Genomic DNA, 8,368 nt, shown 5'->3' with positions numbered 1-8,368 from the left:
CAGCCATTCCGCCTCTGCCGCCGCCGCGCCTCCGCTGCAGCTGCTTCCTGTCCCGGCCACCGCCGCCGTTTCCGCCGCTGCCGCCTCGCTCCACCGCCCGCGGCCTCCACTGCAGCCGCTCCTGCCGAGGACGCCGAGCGCCTTTTCTGCCGCTGCGGCCTCCACCTCTTCTGCCGCCGCGCCCTCCGCCCGCTGCTGCCGCCGCTGCCGCCTCTGCCGCCGCCGCGCAAGAAGGCTCCTCTGAAAATGGCTGCGCATGAATGAAGCGGAAAATTTTCCCCACCTCAGCAGTCTCGTGCCGACTCCGTCCCTTGTTCTATGGAGCACGAGTGTGCGGGGACAAAGCTGAGGCGCTGTAAAAGCTGAGGATCTCCAGTAAGCCAAAGGAGGAAGGCAGGCTCCCAGTTTTCATTTTGGGTGACCAGGCTCCCAGTTTCATTTTGGGTGACCAGGCTCCCAGTTTTCATTTTGGGTGACCAGGCTCCCAGTTTCATTTTGGGTGACCAGGCTCCAAGTTTTCATTTTGGGTGACCAGGCTCCCAGTTTCATTTTGGGTGACCAGGCTCCCAGTTTTCATTTTGAGTGACTAGGGGAGGTATAGAGGGGAGGGATGGGAGACCTGTGGAGGTGAGAAGCTGTCAGACGTGTTCCTTCTCCCTCTGCCTCCCTTTATTCCTATCTTTGAGGGGACTTGAGGCTTCCCAGGCAATATGCTACTAATAATGGTCAGAGCTTCTTTGGAAAATCAGTGAAGGCCAGTTTATTATTATTAGCTAGGTGGGTAGGGTGGATGGTCACTACCCTAAGGGTTGGTTTGTCACTACCCTAAGGGTTGGTTTGTCACTACCCTAGGGTTGGTTTGTCACTACCCTAAGGGTGGGTTTTGTCGCTACCCTGGGGGCCGGGGAAGCACGACGTGCCTGCTTCCTTTTTTTCAGCCTTAGGCCTTGACCATCGTAGTCAGCTCCCTAACTCAGCGGTCCCCACATACCCCTTCACGCAAGCCACAGCTAGACCTGCAATCTCTGCAGCGTTGGTTCCAGGCAGGCAGCTGTCAGTATTTGACCCACAGCCCTTGGGATGCGGGGACCCCTACTCCACCACATGCTGGAGGTCACCTGGGCAGGGTTGCTTGCCACGCTTGTCAGGGTCTCCTTCCCAGGCCAGGTGCTCCTCCCTGCCCACTAGTTCAACTTCCTCTTCTGTGCCATGGATCCCCAGAAGGCAGGGCCGCGCATGCACTGAGCTAGGGAAAGGGGTGTTGTGTCCCTGACTAGATAAGTCTTCAACCTGGTCCGCATTTTGAGCGGGACCACCGACTATTCCCATTGGTTGGTGCCGTTTGACAGCAGACTATATAAGGAGCTGTCAAACGGCATCAACCGGGCTTTTGGGGCTCTGGCTCCAGCCGGCTGGCTGCCAGCCCAGCTGGGCAGCCACGATAATTTGTTACTGCTTCAAATAAAGAAACGTTATTCTTCAGCTCCTGTGTCTGCCTGGTGTGTTCGTCCAACCTAAAACACAACAGCATCTTTTCATATATGCTATGATAAAACAGTGACTGTTGAAAATGAAATAATTTTAATCATTTCATTTTTAATATTGTATTTTTTAACCATTGTAATAGATGGATCAGATAATAGTTGACCAGCAGCTTGAGCTCATGGAAAGTACGTATTTTATTATCTTTCAAGAAACATTACTGCGTGATTAGAGATTTTTAAATCTTATATTTCCTCTTTATACATTTTAGATGCTGTATAATTTAAACATGTGTTTTGTACTGACAAATTTACAGCAAGAAAATGCCACAATACTTTATTCATTTTCAGCCCTATACATGAACTGTAAGATTTATTGTTTACATCTGATATTAAGATACCATGAACACTTCTTACACATAATTTTTCCTACTGGAACATGATTAATAGAATGTGAATTACATGCAACCCGTATTCATGATGGGGTTTGTGATAGGAGTTAAAAAAGTATATTTTGATAATAAACTATATTTTGATAATCATTAAAAAATGAAGTTTGTAGTTTGTAAAATGTAGCCTTAGGACTAAAATTTAAAAGTCATTAGAATTAAAATTCAAGTCCAATTCTCTTCAACCATTACCAAAAGCCATTTGGGAGTCTTTTAAATAGCCACTTGTAAATCTGCATTCAGTTAAATAGATAAATTTGGCTTAAGTATAAGGGTATTCTAGAGTGACAACACTATTAACAAAAAGATGGGATTGTACTTGAACAATATCTGGAAATGCAGCTTCCTGTTATAAAGGAAGTTTTGTTTCCTTTATAACAGGAAGCTGCATTTCCAGATATTGTTCGACTACAACCCCACAACTTTGATATTGGTCTAAAACCAGCCTTTGCTTTAGCACTTCAAATATTAAAAGATATAAGAGAATAATGAAGATTATTTAGAAAGAGAAGGTCTTGAAAAAGTGCTCCAGATATATAATTTAATCAAGCGTAATAGTGAGTTGATTTCAGCTCTTATATTTCCATGGGTTATTTGGAGAACTCCAAGGAGAAATAAATGAAAATAATATTTTCTTCACAGAAATCTCTGGTTTATTCGACTGTCCTTTATGAACAAAAATAGCTCTCCCTTTTGATAATGAACCAGTTTGGCTCCAATTTACTATTTTATGAAGGATGACTGTAGGAGAAATCAATATAGGACAATAAAATATCATCACATCACTTAATTTAGCAAAGAAAATTGACACAATATTGTAAGTTTCACCCTGAGTGAAAACAGTATCTAGAGTGAAAATGACAGCTGGTCTCAAAACTTTCATTTACCACAAAATAAATTAGGAAAGTTATGACCCATCAATCCTTTCATCTATTCAAGATGTATTTATCACCCAGTCTTACCCAGCCTTTTTCATTCCGAGGCCACAACTATGGACTGCTATCACGCAGCATTTTTATTTTACAAAAATGTTTTTAGGCAGTTGCATTCTGAGAGTTCTTTTTGTAATGAAAGTTGATGCTAGGGGCTTAAGAATGTCAGCTTCCTGTTTACTGATTTTTAAATGACATTACTGGTTGTTTTTTTAAGAATTAGTACTGGATATGGTGAATATCAGGAGTGGTATTTGTAGATATGCAGACACTCCCACTGGCAATACATTGTTAGATGCTTCTCCATATTCTTTCACTTTTCGCCCTGATTATGATGAACTTATTGTAATTTCTTATGGCAGTGATTAACCAGTCATTTGGCACTTCTAATAGGAGAGAATATCTCAGAATTGAATGTGAAGTCCTTGGTGCTCTCCAAGTTTGGTTGTTTTCTTGCAGACTTTTTGTTACCCAACTAGGTAACATTTTCAGTGCAAGAAAGCAATGAGGTTTTCTATCTGTTTATACAGTGGCTTGTCCTATCAGTGTTAGTGGAAATTTTATTTCCTCCTTGGTATTTCCTTGATTAGGCTGCTGTCTACTGTTTGTTTGTCTGTGTTGCTGCTGCTAGAAATCCCTGCTGATGAAAAGAAAAAAACAGTTCTAGATTTTTTGTTTCCTTTTTAAATTTTTTATTTCTCTTTTGCATGTTGTGTAAATGTTATTTATCTACAAGCCTGTTGCTAGCTGATTTGTTTGAGTGCCAAATTTCCAGGAATTGCTCAGCATGTTTGGATTTCGGTTGGTCAAGGATGCTTAGTTTTCCAACTGAAACTAGGTTAAGTCTATTCATTTGTTGTGAAATTAAGGATTTTGCATTGTGTCTTCTGACTACTAGTTGTGTTCATAAATGTATTCTGATAGCATTTTATCTGTTTTCATACATTGTGGTTGTTACACTATTTACATTGCATGTTATTGAATATTTGTTTTTTTCTTTTTCTTGGGCTACTGCATGCATAAACACCAAAATGAAATTTCTCAAATTTCTCTTGAAAGTCATTTTGGATGCATTCTGTAAGTTAGCTCATTTGAGGTACATTGGTTCAAAACTGTTGCCCTATGATGCATTGTCTTGCACTTTTAGTAATATATAATGACTTTGACACAGCTCTTTAACTTATCAATGTTTCTTTTTTTCCAGTGATAAGTGGCTATGAGACTTGTAATAAGTATGAAGTAAAAAAATCCCATGGGCCAGTGGGGTATACTTTGCAGTTGAAGAAAATGATGATTATAATTTGAACTGTTATGGGCCTTCCAGATCATTTACCATAAAACTCTTCGATAGTACAAACCAACCAGTCATACAATTGTCAAAAGAGTTTCATTGTGTCTGTTGCTGCTGTCCTTGTATTTGCTGCCTACAAAAGGTAAACTCAACCCATCTGCCCATTTGGACTGTTTTGTTCAATAGTTCTTTTCCTAGAATATCAAAAAGTGATAAGCAACTTCACAGAAAGAGAAATTAGTGTTCAATTTTTTCTCTCAAATGGTTATTATTACCATAGTATTTAATTATAAAGATTCTTGTTACACATACTTATGTGCTATGTATGTATCTTGACTTCCCATATTTATGAGGATACTGGTGGAACCAGAAACAGAGGGTGACACAATAATAATTAATGTACAATAACTCTCCCCAAGTTGTTGTCTCCCTCTAGAACTCCTTTATAAGAGCTACTCTGATGTAGCTGTTAAATGCTGGGACAGATTAGGGAGATTAGGTTCATATCTAACCTAGGGGTATCAAATATAAGCTACAAACATCCTTATGACTATTAGGTGGAAGCAAAGAGGTTGCGAAAACTCAAACTCGGCTATCAGATAGTGGTTGTTGATTTTTTTTGCAACTCACATATGTTAATGTACATAAGGTTATTCATTCAGTGATTCTGAGCAAGTCAAGCTCTTGCTGTTTGTGACTTAATGCTACCACAAAAAGAAAAAAAATCAAGGACATAAAATGTAAGAACAACATATTAATGCTCTTCTGTTTCTCATTAGCAGTTAAGTCCCTTTTTTAACAGAATAACATAATTGGAAGGGACCTTGGAAGTCTTCTAGTCCAACTCCATGCTCAAGTAAATTTTGATCATTCATTGTCTTAATTTTCCATGTGCTTTTCAACCCTAACTACAGTAATAGAGCCTGTTAACACATCTCAATGTGAGACAAAATGCTGCTCTTTAATTCTGCTGCATGTTTTTTTCCCTTAAAGCTTGAGGTTTAAGCACCACTAGGCACAGTCATTGGACATGTTAAGCAGAAGTGTTACATCTGCCAACCAAGATTTGTTATTCAGAATGAAGCCAGAGGAAACATCTTGAAATTGCATGGACCTAGTTTATCATGCCATGCTAATAGGGATATTCATTTTCAGGTAAGATGATACTTGATGTCTTTGGCCACCCTTCAGTGTTGGAATATATTAAGTTTAAATATTGATAAACCTATTATTTCATAAGAGCAGAAATAGGATTGTTGCATACAGTCCTCTCCATTGTTTTCTTTTTCTTCTTTGTAGCCGTCTTGATAATATATAATATGATAATAATTTAGAAGACATACTGGAGGATGGTACTCATATATTTATTGTTATTGTTTATTATGCTAATATGCATTTTGCATTTCTGACCAGAATGCTCTTAAAACTAATATCTTTAGAATGATGTCATAACAATTATAAAATTATTTCACATTTCAGTACTGAATCCGAAGAAAAAAATTAATACATACTGTAAGTGAAAATATCATATTTAAGTCAGTGAATGAATTACAATGAGTGAGGCCACACACAAACTTTTCTCATAAGGCAAACTGTATAAGATAATTACACCAATTAGCTAATAATTAATTCATGCTTATTATTTTTAATACATATTCATATGGTCCATAATATGTTCTGCTGATTACTGAGTGTGCTTGCTTACACATTTTAAGACCTTCATAGCTAATGTTTTATGTATCAATAGAATTCAAATTCTGATTTTTCACTAAAGGTGAAATGTCACATTGTATTTAGGACTATGGTGCATTGATAATATTGTTATCCTTATTACAAAATGAAGAAATACACACACACTGAATTTATATATACATCACACATACACACACATACATACATTATACACACACACACACACACATGAAATTATGAAATTATAAAATTCGTAGCTGCGTATAGGGTCATTCTTAGCACCAGACCTTACTGTACAGTATGGTATCTTTCTTGAATATTTTTTATTACTTGTTTAAAATCAGATAAAATATTTCAATCAAAAATCATCAATTGGAAAAATCACCAGGAAATGGAAAGGATTGGAAGCAGAAGCTGCAACAGACGCCAGCAATTTCTTAATCCAATTCCCAATGGATCTTGAGGTTAAAACGAAAACCCTTTTGCTTGGAGCTTGCTTCCTACTGGTAAGTCTCTTGGTAATTTCATTATAAATTAAGATTTAAAAAGTTTTGCTTCTAAAAAGGAACGATCTGGACTGGAGTTCATCTAACTCATGTTTGTTTTATTTTTAATAGGATTTCATATTTTTTGAACGAACTGCACCAAGGCACAACAACCAGACATAACCAAATGTTTTGTCTTTCTTCCTGATTTCAGAAAAAAATCTATGTTGCTGCTTTTGTTTCTTGTCTAGCAGTTAGTTTATCACTTCATTATATGACATTTTTATGAAAAATGAGATTGTTGAAAAATCTGATTATGGGCACAGTATTCTCATATTATGTAAGCAACCAGATTGTGGACTCTTATGTGGCAAGAAATATTACTCTAGAATGGTGTTTCACAGCCTTGGCAACTTTAAGATGTCTGGATTTCAATTAGCACATTAGCATACTAGCTAGTTTCTAGTATGAATTCTAGAAGAATTCTAGGAGTTGGAGTCCATGCATCTTAGTTGCTAAGGCTGAAAAACACTGCTCTAGAATATATCATATATTAGCAAGACCTTTTTACAACTGCTCATGGTTCTAGAGCAGAGGTGTCAAACTCAATTTCATTGAGGGCAGAGTTGTGTTTGACTGGGGGGGAGAATGGTTCTTTTTTTCTGTCATAAATTATCTCATACAGGTACTCCTCAACTTACGATCACAAATGAGCCCAAAATTTCTGTTGCTAAGTGGGACATTTGCTAAGTGAGTTTTGCCCCATTTTAGACCTTTCTTACCACAGTTGTCAAGTGAATAATTCCATTATTAAATTAGTAACATGGTTGGTAAATAAATCTGGTTTTTCCATTAACCTTGCTGGTCATAAGGTTACAGAAGGTGATCATATGAGATACTGCAAAGGTGATCATATGAGATACTGCATCCAAGTGTCTGCCAGATGTCTGAATTTTGATCATGTGGGTGCTGCAACAGTTGTAAGTGTGAAAAAACAGTCATAAGTCACTTTTTTACGGTCATAACAGTCACTAAATGAACTGTGGTAAGTTGAGGACTACCTGTACTTTGCAGCATACCTAAAAGGCCACACAAAATTGTAAAAGCAAACAAGCCAAGTGAAATTTTGTGATTGTCTGTGGATTGTGAGGCCTTGAGCTGTTGTTTAGCAAATTAAAACTGGCACTGTTGTTGGTGTTCTGGAGTCTTTTTTCCTCCGTGAATTTATTTCTAACTTCTGATTAGTTTGAAAGGAAAAATTAGTTTAAATAAATACAATTGTACTTTAAAAATTGTACTTTAAATAAATATAATAATTGCAATTTTAGCAAACTAAAACTAAAGACTTACTTTTATGTTCCTGTAGAATAGGTGGTTATATTTCATTAGCATGCTTCTCTGTTTATAATCTTAAATTCATTTTAAAGATAGGCAATTTCCTTTGCATTCAGATTTAAATTTGTAATATTAATATTCAGGAATAAAATGATCTATCTTGGCCTGTCCAGTTTGTATTATCCAGATGTGCTGAGACAAAAAATCCAAATGTCAGGAAAAGTGAAGACATCTCTGTAAATGACAGCTGAAATTTTTTTTTCATTCATTATACAAAGTACTGTATTTGTATGCATAATCTTCCATCTATTTCTAAATATTCTACCCTCTGTTATAATTCTTGGACACTGTTACAAGTTCAGTAATGATGTTTCTATTTCATAGCTAATAAACAAGCCTAAAAATGAACAGCCCAACTCTTTCAACAACCACGGATCATTTTGTTTCATTATATTACTTTGCTCTTTCTACATTAAACAATTCGGTGCTGCCAAGAAAAGGTCTTATCCCATTTTCCCATTTCCTGTCACAACAAATGAATTACACTGAGGCCGTGTGCATGGTTTATTAGGTAACAAAATGAATGTTTGATTTTTCTAACGCTGAGCTGTCAGAGCATCAGTCAATACTTTTTTGAGTACCCACCAAAATCCCCTGGCACACCCTGATATCTTAAGTTATTGTAATGAAGGGAAAAAATGGG

The 8,368-nt window shown here is 37.3% G+C and overlaps 1 pseudogene across 1 annotated transcript; it reads left to right on the top strand.

Moving 5' to 3' along the window:
- Positions 1–1,627: 1,627 nt before the first annotated feature.
- LOC113411524 (phospholipid scramblase 1-like) lies at positions 1,628–7,520 on the top strand (annotated as a pseudogene). Its single transcript, XR_015749556.1, has 5 exons — positions 1,628–1,670; positions 4,067–4,295; positions 5,147–5,308; positions 6,190–6,351; positions 6,463–7,520. The product of XR_015749556.1 is annotated as a phospholipid scramblase 1-like (transcript).
- Positions 7,521–8,368: the final 848 nt, after the last annotated feature.

Source organism: Notechis scutatus, chromosome 4, assembly GCF_049901735.1.
Source record: "Notechis scutatus isolate UNSWTSFEM ecotype Mainland chromosome 4, rNotScu1.2, whole genome shotgun sequence".
Lineage (NCBI taxonomy): Eukaryota > Metazoa > Chordata > Lepidosauria > Squamata > Elapidae > Notechis > Notechis scutatus.
The sequence above is the reverse complement of the archived record's forward strand: the minus strand, read 5'-3'. Positions and strand labels throughout refer to the sequence as shown.